The sequence below is a fragment of the Eupeodes corollae genome, chromosome 3 (genome assembly GCF_945859685.1).
Source record: "Eupeodes corollae chromosome 3, idEupCoro1.1, whole genome shotgun sequence".
Lineage (NCBI taxonomy): Eukaryota > Metazoa > Arthropoda > Insecta > Diptera > Syrphidae > Eupeodes > Eupeodes corollae.
The window spans coordinates 133,449,866-133,464,784 of NC_079149.1; the positions used below are offsets into that span (position 1 = coordinate 133,449,866).

Sequence of the window (14,919 nt, forward strand, 5' to 3'; positions counted from 1 at the left end):
CCGCAGGTTTATAGTAAGATGATTGCTAAAGGCGGAAAAAATAAGTTCATTAAAAAAAATTAGTCTATAAAACTCAATAAATCACATTTAATTCATGTAAATGACAGTCATATTATTGAATTGATTCAAACCAAGTCTTACGGCAAAACTAGTTCCATAGAGGTTTCCGTGGTTCAAGTTTTGAAAAAATCGGTACTGAAGTTTTGATATCCCTTGTTCAATATTTCGGGTTTAAAATTTCAAAACTTTCATGAATAATACAGATTTTTTTCAAAGCTAGCAACTTGAAACTTTACTAAACTAGTTTCGCCGTAGATCTTGTTTTAAAACAAGTTAAAAATAATATGACTGTTATTAAATTATTCAAATTTTCTTTTCAATGATCCTTTTTTTAGCATTTTCGATTCTTTTAAAAATAAACCTGCGGTAACACTGATGTCTTGTCTTTTCCTTATGGGTTTGTGTTTATCACTTCAAAATGGTGCTTTGTGCTCATGCATGTTCATGCTCGCTAAGGCTCTTTCACAATGCGACACGGAAACGAGACGATACGAGAGCGAGGCGAGATGAAGTTTTCTATATTTTGCCTAGTAATTTACAGAACAGAACAATGATTTTAAGAAAATATGATACCAGAAATTAACAAATAAAGTGAATGATAGAGCTTTTTTTTGATTAATAATTTTCATTTATGTTTGTCGTGTAATATTATAAGAAATTATGCATAAACATACATAAATCATAAAAAAAAAAACATTTAATGCACGACACGAGATCCAGATAACAGATAAATTGTAACATGCATTTACACGAAGACAAAATTATGACTGTTTCAGATAATGACAATTCTTCATAAAAGAATGAGCATGTTCAATCTTTCTTCCAGTTTGTCATAATTGTGAAAATGGTGTCATTGTGCGTTTACGCGATTTCATATTTATGACAACATTTTATGATTATTTGATCGTCTCGTTCTCAGAATCGCCTTTTTTGTCTGGGTCTAGTCTCGAAAAAATACGATTTCAGGTTGATAATTTCAATAAAATATTCTCAATACGTCAAAATATAGTTTATCCCCCATATAGTTTGAATATTGTGCAGAAGAAAATAAATATTTAATTGAAATTGAATATTTCAATCTACTAGCTTTTTTTTTCTACCGAGACAACCCAGACCGACGAGACTCTCGGTATCGTCTAGGTCTAGTCTCGGATGTTAAAAAGGCAGTCTCGTCTCGTCAAGTGAGACCGAAACCGAGACTTTTCTTGTCTCGTGACCAGCCCTAGTCAAATTGGCACGGAACATGTTAAAAAACCGAGCTACACAGTATCAAATCTGTTTCGCAAATCTGTTTGACGTGTTTGATAATGTGTACCCCGCTTTAAAATAAGCTCTATTCGTTAACAAAAAATCAGATTTTGTACCTTGCAATCTGAGCTTGCGATTTTTAAGCAAGATGTTGAGGGTGGTAGACAAAATGACTGGAGATTGACATATAAGGTTAGACCGCACTCGACGGAACTGAACTGCAGCGAAACTGCGGTTCACAAGGATTTGTATGAAGTTTTATGAAGTTTAGTTGCCGCTTAGTGCGATATTGCTCAAACAAGTTCAAGTTCCGATGAAGTTGAGTGCGGTCTTGCCCATAGGTATCATCTTTCCCTGTTGTGCTTTGTGTAGTCTTTTCATTTGAACAAAGTTTATACTTCTGTTAAAAACAACAGCATTGTAAAAGCAAAGGGGCCAAAAGAGAATCAACGCTTACAAATCTCAATCGTGTAAAAACACACGTTATGAATTATTGGGCAACGATTTAGGGATCTCCAACCAACGCGGAAGTGGCACATTCGACAACGCGATAGTAGTTTTGTTGTTATTTAGCATAGTTTATCTACATTTTTGTTATCTTAATAAATAGAAAAAGATTACATCGGATCATGTCTCGATCTCTTCTCATTTTTTTTTAAGTTCAACGATGGAAATGGAGATAGAGACACGTGTGAAAAAAGAAATCGTTTGTAAGATTGTCCGGTATTACACAGCGCATGTTTTTTCTTGCATCAATGAAGTGCGAAAGAGAAAGGAAGAAATACAAAATGAAATAGAAATAAATCTGTCTAGGCACCATATATGGTGTGTCTATGGTTTTAATTTTCTTCGTATTTTTACATAAAGGTTTACATAATCAGAATTCGACTTCACATACAACTTGATTTAAAATCTTGCAGGTATGAGTCACGTTTAAGTAAACAATAATAAATATGCGTTTAAGTCAATCAAAAATGGACGTAGGAGACACCGGGCAAGAAAAATGTGTCCTACCAAATATGTTGAATGTTATGGTGGTACCTATAGTTGGTACATATTAGATGATGTCTTTTTTTCCAATAAATTTCTAACAATGGACGTATGCGACGTTTATTGCGACAATTAAAATTTGTTTATGTCAGTAAAAAAGTTTATTAAAATTTAATAACTTTATTTATTACGTCAATAAACGCGTTTATCAATTTCAAAAAAGTCAAAATTATTGCCCCAATAAACGGTTCATTTGCTCAATGTATCAGTTCATTGTGACAATACAAAAAAATTTTAATATATCAATGAAAAGTGTATTGAACTTCAATTAATGGTTTATTGCGCCAATTAACGCATTTATAAATAGAAAGATATTCAAAATTATTTTCCCAACAAAATGGTTCGTTAGGTCAATGTATGAGTTATTGCGACAGTTAAAAAATTGTTTATGTCAATAAAAAAGTTAATTGAAATTTAATAATTTTTTTTATTGTGCCAATACACGAGTTTATTAATGTCAAAAAAGTCAACATTATTGTCCCAACAAACGGTTCCTTGGCGCAATGTATGAGTTTATTGTGACAATAAAAAAAACAACTAATATTAATAAAAAAGTTTATTGACATTTAATAAATAGGTTACTGAGCCAATAAACGTATTTATCAAAGTGTAAAATGTCTTTTTATAAACAAATTGTTTGGCCCAATGTATGAGTTTACTGGGAGAATAAAAACTTTTATTAGTAAAAGCAAAAGTTAATTGACTTTAAAATTTCAATGTTCAATAAACGGCGATTACTTGAGCCAATAAATCGTTTATTGAAGACAAATTTTATAATCCAAAATTTGTTGTAATATCAAGAAAAAATGTATTGAGCCAATGAAAAACCAGTCAATAAACGCTGTTTATTGATATTATAAACGATTTTTTTTTCAGTGTATGTTGACGAATTTAGCCTTGATGTGGATTGTCGTGATGCGCTCGCTCACACTGTTGAAACTCAAGACTTTTTTCCTGGGTCTAGTTCCAACAACAAGTTCACACCCAAATAGACGCTGTCTTTGTTCTCGGTAGCAGTCGTCGTAGTTTATATCGCAGTCTTTAAGATTGCGTTTGCCCCGTCCATCCCATCGCACTTCTTGAATTGCGGTAATATCTGCCTTGCAGCAGTTTAAGGCTTCCGTTAATTGTTCGGCTGCACGTGGTCTGTTAGGTGTTCACTAAGTAGTTCAACCTTACTGGAACTGTAGACGCCACCGTTGATTCCATCTCAAGAATTCGTCCGCTGCCGTCTAGATAAGGAGAGGTGCCTTAGTGGAAACATCACTCCCCCCTCTCTCGTTTGCTGCCCCCAACAACTTTCTACTGGGGTTAGAACCCAATCTCCAGTTGAGGTACTAGGCACCCCCCGATGTTCACCGGGGGAAGGTGAGAGTAGGAGTTTATAGACAGAGGTTGGATTTGAGAAAAAAACCTGTGGACGCTTGCGTCCTCTTGAATGCACCATTTGAACATCACGTCGATAATACAGTTTTTAAAATAATAGTTCGGTTATTCTAGTGAATGGTCGCGTTCAGCGATCGATTCAAAGCTATCCGGATAGGTTTATGTTATTGCAATTAGCTGATAAACAAATCAACTTCTGTCAAACATGAATCTGAAGGTAAGCCAAAATATTTGCTATGCACATTAATATAAAATGAGAATCAGGTTATTATGTTATTGGCAAACTATTGGGTTTCGCACGTCGTATTGTTTGTTGATTGTTCGACTTATTTTTCACAACCCATTATTTGTAAAAAAAAAATTTATAAATACGAAATTTATATGGCCTTCAAGCAATGCCAAAAACTTAACGAAAAAAAAAGAATCAATAATAATTAGTATTGATCCAAATTCCTTCGCCTTTTGGCCTTTTTCTTTTACCTTTTTTCAATATTTATTGTTCCTACCTACTTTGAGCTGTCAACTCAATAAAGCGCTGAACAGCTGGAATCAATATTGAATATTTTAACGAAACTTAACGAACACATAATTTGCCATTATAAATGTAACTTATATTATAGGTTCTGACGGGTAGTAATATTGAGCAAAATGGAATCACGAATTGAATAAATCAATCGATGTGGAGTGTTTCTGCGTTTGAAACCAGATTTTATTTCCCAATTAAATCAATTTTACCCTACAAAAGTGTAATATTAAACCTGCTGTTTTTATTGTTTTTTCTCTCTCTTTCTCTGTTAAATAAAATAAAATAAAACAACAAACCAATTGAAGCTTGTTAAAATGGAGACATTAATTCAATCCCATATAACAAATAATAATAACAATAATATTAAAGAGAAAATAAAAAAAACATCAATGAACAAATAAAGTAACAGATCCATTTCCGCAATGACACAATTTAATTGGCTTTGGATGAACGCGTTCGAAATATTGCTTATTTATCACATATACATTCATATAGCTCATAGCTCAACACAATATGTACATAAACACCCTTCTACCTATATAAATGGGTAGAATGTCCTTTTCGAAGTGGTCAGGACATTTAAGTTGAACATTGTCGGACGATGAAAAAACAAAATGTAAAAAAATGTCCAACAATAAAACAGAGAGACAGAGAAAAAGAGAGCGGATATCCGGTGTTGTGTTCAGTTGAAATTGGCTAAAAGATTCACGACCTTTTTACAACTGTAATCCATTTTTGACGTATTGTGATCGGAATGGATTTTTAATTCTGACGAAGGTCGGTATTGCAGTATATGACATGTTGGACAACATTGCCTGATGATGGTTGACATATTTGACTTGTGATTAATTTATGCATTTTTAATTGAATTTTAAACTCTCAACCAAAAAAAGGAAATCCTTTTAAAATGCACACACAGTTTTCAGTTTCAGTTTCAGTGCAATGAACGTTTCTTAATGATGTATGAGGTTTTTTTATTCTGCAAGGACTTTTTTCAGGACTCAGCTGTTCACTTGGATTTTTCTCATCTTCGCAAAGGGTTTTTATTTTCTATTCTATTTTTATAAACCACCATCGTCATCGCATCGGTCTGGTTTGCGGAGATGGCACTTCAAATCAATTATTTTCAATTCTAAAGTTTTGCAAAGAAATAAAAAAGACAAATAAAACAAAATAAACTTTCCCACCACAAAAATGCTTTACAGTTGGAAGTCACTTTTTTTGTTTGGCATAATAGTTGTTGTCATTTATATGAGAAGCTTCAACGTTTTGACGACACGGAAAAGATATATACCAACTAAAGATATAAGTTGGAAGGAGGTTTTATATACCGTAAGCATGAATAACAACAACACTTAACTTAGTTAGAAAGTTTGAATTGAACAAAACAAAACAGGATTTTATAATTTACACAATCAAATTTAAGTTGGATAGGTATAAAAAAAGCCATGTTTAACTTCAATAAAATTAGTAGTTACTTTACTCAAAACTTGAACTTAATATCTTTCCATAAGTCTTAAAAAAAATCTTTGAAAGTTATTTTCTTGAACTGTCGAAAGTGTTTGTTAATTAACAATGAATTCTTTTACGATTTGACGTTTATATTTTTTTAAGAGTTTATTGTAAAACAGCTTAAAAAAATTGTATTTAGTTAAAATAATTGTATTGCAATTAACGTTTTCACAATTGTGCTTACTCCCCCTTAACACTAAACATCGACCTGTCAAACGTCAAGTCAACCATTTAAAGGATTTATCAAACCGAAAATCAATCAAAGATTATGACAATGTCACTAACATACAAAAGATATACGGTATGCCATTTTTTATCTCAATGGAATTATAAAGGATGTTTTGTAATTATGTGGTTTTCAAGAAGAAAGAATGTACTTTAATGTTTTAGCCAAAAAATTATCTTTATTATAATGATAAGGGTTTGGCATTATTTAAAAAAAAAAAAGCACACGGTTGGCTTCTAAATTCCAGCCGAGGGGCCAAATCTTCGAACGCTTTGAGCAGAAATTGGGGCCGTATGTCAGTTTTTATATGTACATATGTCAGTAATAACACGCCCAATATTTTCTTCCAAGTTGTCAATCATGTCGGGCTTATCTGCGACTTCACATAACAAAAAAAAAAATAGTCTAATGGTTACGCCATAGGCCCACGACCGACGTACGACGACGCTAGATAATGCTCTCACCAAAAGTTTCATTCAATAAATTATTTCATTACCATTATTTTGGTAATAAATTTGAACGATTTGCAAATTTCAGAAGCAAGACCATTCTTTTAAAAGTTGCAAAACAAACTGAGCATTTATCAAGTGACATCTCTCAAAAACCAAAACACCGAAAAAAACCCTTTAGTTTTTAAGATTTTTTGTTCACTCCATCGTGTCTGTCGGCAATGTAGTAGTACCTTAGATGACGTTTTAAAAAAAACTATGTCTTGTCAAGTAAATCAGTTGATAAATGTCAAAGTTATGCAATATTTCGCTACAAAGTGTTTCCAAAACTATCTACAAAAATCCGCTTTTTGAGCAACTCCAGAATACAGAAAATAAATGTCAATTATTATGAAAGATAAATAAACTGCAAAACAGTGAAATGACAATTTTGAAAAAAAAAAATCAAATTTATTGCTATGTGAAACATTAACGTCAAATGTAAAATTATTTAAATTCAATTAAATTGACAGGAATAGAAATTATTTTTCCCAATGTCATAAAAACACTTTCGATAAGTGCAAAACTTGACGAAACTTCAATTTCAACCTGAAAACACCCTGTAGAAAGCACGATATTTAAACTTGAAGGACATTTTTGAGACATATTTTTGCCATCTAAGCATTTATTAAAAATGGCACGACAATAAACAATAACGATTACAAAACATAATAAGATTCTCATTTCTTTTTTGGCACACGACACCCTAAAGTGTCGTGAGCCTGTTGTTCATTATATTGTCTAGTCGCACTTCCAGTTGTCATTAAGAAAAAAAAAAAACAGCTTTTCTTTCTAAAATTAAACGCACATCTGTGTGGTTTCTATTTTTCCATAATCTATAAAAATGTTACCATTTAATTTTGATCGCTTTTATAACAATGAACATTATACGACATTCTGTGCTTTACGCTGCGCTGCGCTGTGCTCCTTCAATATTTAAGTGCCTGCTGGTACTTTACATATAATATAACCAGCTTAAGCTGCCAAAATAGATATAACTTAATCCTTATACCCTCTCGTGACAAGAAAATGTATTTGACAGTTCAATGAACGTCTATTACACGGTGGCAAAGAGATGATATACTGAACATCCTATATCTCCATCTACCAGCAACCCACTTCTCGTTGATTCTCATCTTATATCGGTGCAAAATGCAAGTATACATCACTTGGGCATCGATTTACAATGCAAAAGTAAACCCCTTCAGAGGAGTTTTTGTGTTGGTCTTGTTTGACACATTGGTCGGTGAGTAGATGTCGAATGAATTTGCAACTTAAGTTGTCACCATCGCACAGACTCATATTAATTCATGTCTTAAGAGAAATTTACAAATGTCAAAGTAGTAGATTGACATTAGCGGCCATTTGCAAAAATGAAATAGCATTGACATTCACCGCCATTTGCAAAAATTATAGCATTTGCCGCCATTTGTAAAAATTATAGTATTTTCCGAAAGAGTATTGCTTTCTGACGGGTATAAAATCTTACGCCACCTAGTGGAACATTCTTGCAAGAATTCACTTTTCGGTCCAATACTCACCCTTAACAAGTTCACAAAGTAAATGCATCTCAGAGTGAATAATGTTTGCCTTAAGGAAAAGAGGATACCTCAGTAACTTTTATAGGTTGAGTGCAATTTTAAAAAGGGCTTGAGTATGGTTTGGGTTGGGTTCATTTTTGCCCAGAAAATGGCCAGCATTTTATGAAATATTCACTATTTTCTTCTCCAAACGTTACTCTACATATATATGTTAAATTTTATTTTTTTGTTCATTTGAAAGTTTATAGCTAAGGATAGAATATAAAAGTTAAAAATTTATTCCGGAATTTTAATTTGCGCGTATCTTGTCAGAAATTTATTCTCATATTATGGAAAATTGCATAATGTGTGGGGCAGATTATAGCTCTTCACGCTATAGGTACTCGTAGTTCTGGACATGAAGGACGAACTCAAAAAGTTCATCTTTTTTATGGGGAATGTGCATTTTTAATTATTAAAAGTTCCGCCTAAGGGCACAGAAAAGGCATACAAAAGAACAACTCTTTAAGGCTGCATATCATGCAGATTAGGTAAGGGAATATGTTTTTCAAATTCATTTTGGTTCCATTAGGTTTGATCCTAGATGATTTAATAACCTTAAACAAAACATCGTTAATTCAAACTCAGACGACATGAAAGTATATAAATTTTGTCAAAGATTTAAAAGAATATTTATTTGAAGATTTAAAATATAGAAAAGTATTTACATAAAAGAGTCTTTTCGTATCTATCTATATTCTTAGTCAATAAAGGATCCTATGCAAACACAATTTCTAAGAATTAGTAATTTTTTTATTTAAGATAATTTTGTTGCTGGAAATGGATAAAGAAAGACATGAGTTTCGTCTGTGGAAATGATGTAACGAAAAGGTCACCAGAAGAAAGCTTTGAAATTCAAATAATGGAGTCATTTGCAGAAATGGTTACACAAATTGGGCTGAATTTGATGAATACGAAGCTGTTAAAAAGTTATTCTTTGGAAACAAGAAATTCAGGGATATTGTTTTGAGTTGGTTTTGTGTGTGTTTGATGTGCATGCATTTTGTCTTGGTGATTATGATAAAGCTTTTACTTTTTCGAAAAAGTTAAAGCTATCATTGAATTTTATTGATATTGAAAAGTAATTAGGACAGTTATGTTTTTTTTTTTATTAAAATGAAGCTAATGATCAAAACATGTTTAATGTACAGTCTGTTTTTCTTAGTTACAATTTGGAAAAATATCCACTGCAAGCTTTCAATGATCAACTCTTACCTGAAATACTTGATTTCAATCAGAAAATTTTGTTTCAATGATAGCAAATCCAACCTGTCATAAAAATTGAAATAATTGGTTTCAATGATGGAATTATTATAACCGATCTGTCAAAATCAAAAATTTTCAATGGTTCTCTTTCTAACATCTTATTTTTAAGGATTTAGCATTTCACTATTTAGCTGCTTAAAAAATATTTAGCACTTTACTAACTTTCCAAAATTTGACTCCCATCTTTTTCTTTTGACGTTACATTCAAACACATCTCACCAGTGACAGTTCGTGAAAATAAGAGCAATGTAAACAAACCCTAGATAAAAGGAACATATCTATTGATTTAAAATGTCAGAAACTCAAAAGTGAAATTGTCATGAACACAAAAACTATCATTTTGTCATTCTGCGTTTTCTTTTGATAAAAGAGTGTGATAACTATTTTTCATATAAAATTCCAGCATCTTTAACATTTGCATGCATTAATTAGTACCCGTGGCATGATGGTTAGTGCGATTGACTGTCATGCGAGAGGTCTTGGTTTCGATCCATGCCTGTGGCACCTTAATTAAAAAAAAATTAATTTCGCGGGTACTGCCTCTTGTGAGGAATTGACAAATCCTTCAAGAGCAATTCTTGTCATTTGTAAAAAAAAACATGAGGAATTCTTACTCTTCATCGCGATGATGATGCATCGGTTCCTACGCTCGTTGTCAATGACACTCCTTTTGTTAGTGTAGGATGCCGCGAACATAAAAAATGAGCCAAAGAAATAAAAGAGACGTTTTCGTTTCGACAATTTATTACAAATTGATTTGATTTTCTTTAAAATTATAGAATGATACCTTGGTTTAACAAAGAAAAGTATTACATGGATCAAAGAACAAACTGTTTTATCATTCGATATTGTTACGCTTTAAATAAAATATTAATATAATATATAAGTTTTACAAGTTTATATAAGTAAGGTAAAACATAAATTTAATTGTATATGATTTTATACAGGGTGTTTCATTATGATGTTAATCGCTTGTTATGAAAGCTTATAAAATAAAATGTGCTACATTAGCTCTTTAGAGAAAGCTAATCTCTTTGCTGGGCAGTTCGCCAATTCAACGCTGGCAGTGAATGTTTTGACTCCGCCTGTACTTGAGCGAGTTAGTGATTCTATGGGGCAATTCTTTTTTCGCACTCGTACTGAAGCGAGAGTCCTAAAAAATCTTAATATACATAAATCCGATAATCCGGATGGTATTCCCGCTATTGTTCTGAAGAGGTGTTCTTCAACGCTGGCAAAACCACTGCGGAAGCTTTTTCAACTGTCCTACTCCTCAGGTCTCCTTTCGAGCGGATGGAAAACCGCATTTGTCCAGCCTATTCCCAAAAAAGCGAATCTTCTTTCACCGTCTAATTACCGACCCTTCTTTCAAAGGTCATGGAAACGCTTATTAATTATCAGCTCAAGAAATATCTCGAATATCGAAAGCTTCTTAATGATGACACTACGGCTTTTGTAGCAATAGGTCCACTGGTGATCTCATGGTTCATCTCACCGAACAGTTGAACAAATCTTTACATAATTTTGGAGAAAGTAAGATTATTGCACTAGATATTTCAAAAGCATTTGATAGGGTTTGGCATCAGGCGCTCTTATCGAAAATGCGTGCTTTCGGTTTGCATGAATCCCTCCTTCATTGAATTAGTAATTACCTTTCAAATCGTTTAATACAAGTTGTATTGGATGGATTCAATTCTGAAAACCACAAAATAAATGCTTGTGTGCCCCAGGGCTCTGTTCTATCTCCAACACTCTTTCTCATTTGTATTAATGATCTCCTGTCTTCAATTTCTAATCCAATACATTGTTTTGCTGACAATAGTACTCTTGGATTTTCATATTCGTTTTCAGATTCACATCCCTCTTCTTCGGATTTGGAACTGCAACGATAAAGTATGATGAGCTCATTAAATTCCGACCTATACAGCATTGTACAATTAAGAATAAGAAACCGCGTGGAATTTAATGCTTCGAAAACGCAATGCTGTCTTGTATCGTAAAAGCGAAATATACCCCCCTAGCCATTATCCATAAATGGCACATGCATCGAGGAGATTGAACATCTCGATATTCTCGGTATGTGTATCACTAACCACGTTTTGTGGAACGATCACATACGCTCCAAGATGTTTGGGTTTTCTAAGGCGATGCAAGAAGTTTTTCTCCCCCTCTGATCTGGCTGTTATTTACAAGACTTATACACGCCCAAAGCTTGAGTATAACTCAAATATCTGGGCTGGTGCTCCTTCAACTTACTTAAGCCTCTTGGATGGTATTGAACGTAGAGCATTTAGATTGATTGGTGATATTACCATCATAAGATCACTTACGTCGTTTGAATATCGTCGAAATGTTTCTTGTCTCACTCTCTCTTACCGTTATTTTAATGGTTTATGCTCTAGAGAAATAGCCAGTTGCATTCCTCCCCTTAAACAGTTCATCCGTAATACTCGCGCTTCTAGGAATGGTCATCAATAACCCTCGAGCCCAACTTCGGTCGTACTGTCAAGTACAGAGATTCGTTCTTTAGCCGTACTTCGCGAATATGGAATGCCTTGCCACACTCTGTCTTGATTTACGCTAACTGAATGAAATTTTAAATTGATTTCGCTCCTGAAATGTATGAATATTAAATTTTATTCAAATGTCAGTGACTTCAGTGACTTAGAATTAGGCGTGTTTATAAATAGAAATTTTATGAGTCTTAAACATATAAAACAAAACTCTGATTTCCTTGGTTTGGCTTACTTTCGCCTTACAGTTATGATAAGCATTTTTCTTGTTTTGAGATACTTGGCTTTTAATTAGTTGTGTAGAGATTTTATTTAAAGAGAAACAAAATCTGAACACGTCTTTTTTGACGTTTAACCAACAGTTGATTCAATTGCATATAAATCGTTTAACAAACGAAAAAAGATATGCAAACTCTTGCGTTAACTTTTTACACCAATGACAAATTTAATCCGTTGCATAAATACCTGAAACCTGCTTCAGAACTAAGCGCAAACATATGGACTGCACTTATTATCTACAAATATTAGGTAGAAATGTCCTCTACCTGTAACTTTCTATTAAAAAAATCTTTCTTTGAACAGAAATTGACAGTTCAGGAAAATTTCAAACTGAGAGCAAAATAAAATCGATTATTTTTGTTTCTGTAATTTATCAAATGTACAATTAATCTATAAAAAGTTTCCAAAAACGTGTTTTCTAATGATCTGATCACAATTCTATTTTATTTATTACACTTCGAACCATTTAGTTTATTAAACTCATCCTCATCACTTAACCTCAAACCAAACATCCATTTGACATAACCCCAAAATGAAAATAACAATCTGTCACTTTTAACAAACAAACTGTGTTAAAAAAGAAAAATCTTGATTAAGTTGTCATCTGCATTCTTGTTTCCGGGTTTTGAAAAGGTAACTATACAAATCCTTACCACCTTTTCCGAAAAGTATAATCAAAACTAAAGTTCTAGTCTCTCTGCATCATAAACAATTTAAAAAGAGGAAAATAAGTTCCAAGTTCTACTATACTCTGGATGGTTAACCCTAAAAGAAAAACATGGAACAATGGAAAGTTGTTCATTTTCTGAGTGAAATGAGTCTTTTTCCATATATCCTCCACATGTTCTACATCCATAAGTACTTTGGGAACGAAGATTGATAGAAAAGCACTTGCCATATCGTGACAAAGGCGTCATAATGTTTTATTGGTTTTTGGTTTTGTTTTAAGAGAATAAAACAAGAAAAATAGATGAACTTAAAACGTATGATCTCATCTGTTTTGAATTACAAAAAATAAAAATGGAAGAAGAGAAGATTTTCTGCTTCAATTAAATTGCCTCCCTTAATTAGTTTTTCTTCATTATATATTTTTTTTTTGAGTAGGCTAAGTACGCCTTCTTCATACTCATAGTACTTTGTTTAAATTTATTTATTCATCACGTTTTTGTATTTTCCATATCGATGATGGTGATGATGGGAAATTGATTAATGAGCTTCAATCTTTTCGAAAGTGAAGTAATATTTTGAAATTAGTGTGAGGTGAGAATTATATTTCTCGTCGTTAAGGGAACATCAGTAGAGATATTGTTGGCTTTAAGTAACAACCATTGCAAAGATAGACGCACATAATCAGAATTAATTTCAATCTCAAGAGAAGTCAGCAACATATAATTAATCATCTTATAAGTTGATATAAAATATCGACATCAGTAAAACTTTGAACTTAATCCAAACCAGATACAGATGCACCTACACTCTGGTACTTACAAAAGGGATCCCTGTTGAGACTTGAAAGAAAAGACAGTATAAGACTTAAGGGAAAATGTGTATCCTGTCCTGTAACTACTTAGAATTTTGTTACAGTAAGGAAAATGCATCCTTGACATGATTGCCAGATTGGGCAATTTATTGGAAATTGAGATATTTAGTTTGACAGTTCAATCAAATTGAGCTATTCTTGGCTGATATTTTTCTTAAAGATACAAGCAGAAAATAAATAAGTTATAATTGAATCTATTAAATTGGTTTTATTAAAATTAAGCTATTATTTGGGCTACTTTTCGAGTCTACCAGATTGAGCTATTTATCGGAAATTGGACTATAAGTAGCCCAGTTCTAATCCTAGACGATTTTTTTCTTCTCACAACTAAATGCTTATATAGCGAACATATTCTTATTAATATACCAAGTTTGTTTTATTAAAATTCTGCTATTATTTGGGCAACTTTTTAGGATTGTCAATTTGAGCTATTTATCAAAAATTGGGCTAAAAGTAGCCTAATTCTAATCCTGGGTGAAATTTTTCTTCTCAGAACTAAATATATACAGACAGTATTATTATTCTATCGAATTTGTTTTATTAAAATTGATCATTTGTTTGAGATTGTCAGATTGAGCTATTTTTCGAAAACCAGACTAGATAAGTAGCCCAAATCTAATACTAAGCTATACTTTTCTCCACAAATAATTATAAAGAGATCATATTTTTATGAATAAACCATTTATATATTATTTTCCGTTCTTTTGGAACTTTTGGACTTTTAATATAATTGGGTTATTTGGGCTTCTCTCTCTCATTCGACCTTTTGCCCCAAATCTAATCCTAAGCTATACTTTTCTCCACAAATAAATATAAAGAGATGATTTTTTTTATGAATAAAACATTTATATTTTATTTTCCGTTGTTTTGGAGTTACTAGACTTTTTATTATAATTGGGCTATTTGGGCTACTTTCTCTGATTCGACCTGTTGAGCTAAAAATGTTTTGAATTTTGGATTTTTAAAGCAAGTTTAAGAGATGGCAACCCAGATTTTTCTCTGGTTTGACATTTTCAGTCAGTTTTCCTGGAGTGTTTACAATACATAAGTTTTGTATGTACATATAGCTCCATGGGTTAAGGATGGATTATATTTGAATGAGAAATTGCGTTTGTCAGGATGAAAATTTGTTTTCATTTATAGTTATTGGTGTAGTAGATACCTACGAGCATAAGATAAATAAAGAAGAGTTCTTTATGTATGTACTTTGGGTCCCATAACAACCATAAAATGAACTTTATCATA

At 32.4% G+C, this 14,919-nt stretch overlaps 2 protein-coding genes across 2 annotated transcripts in view; both read left to right on the forward strand.

The window, feature by feature from the left end:
- Positions 1–14,919, forward strand: part of LOC129949076 (WW domain-binding protein 4) — a 157,799-nt gene that overhangs the window by 87,593 nt on the left and 55,287 nt on the right. The window lies entirely within an intron of this gene.
- LOC129949075 (calmodulin-lysine N-methyltransferase) overlaps positions 1–14,919 on the forward strand; it is a 125,444-nt gene that overhangs the window by 65,858 nt on the left and 44,667 nt on the right. The gene's annotated exons all lie outside the window — the stretch shown is intronic.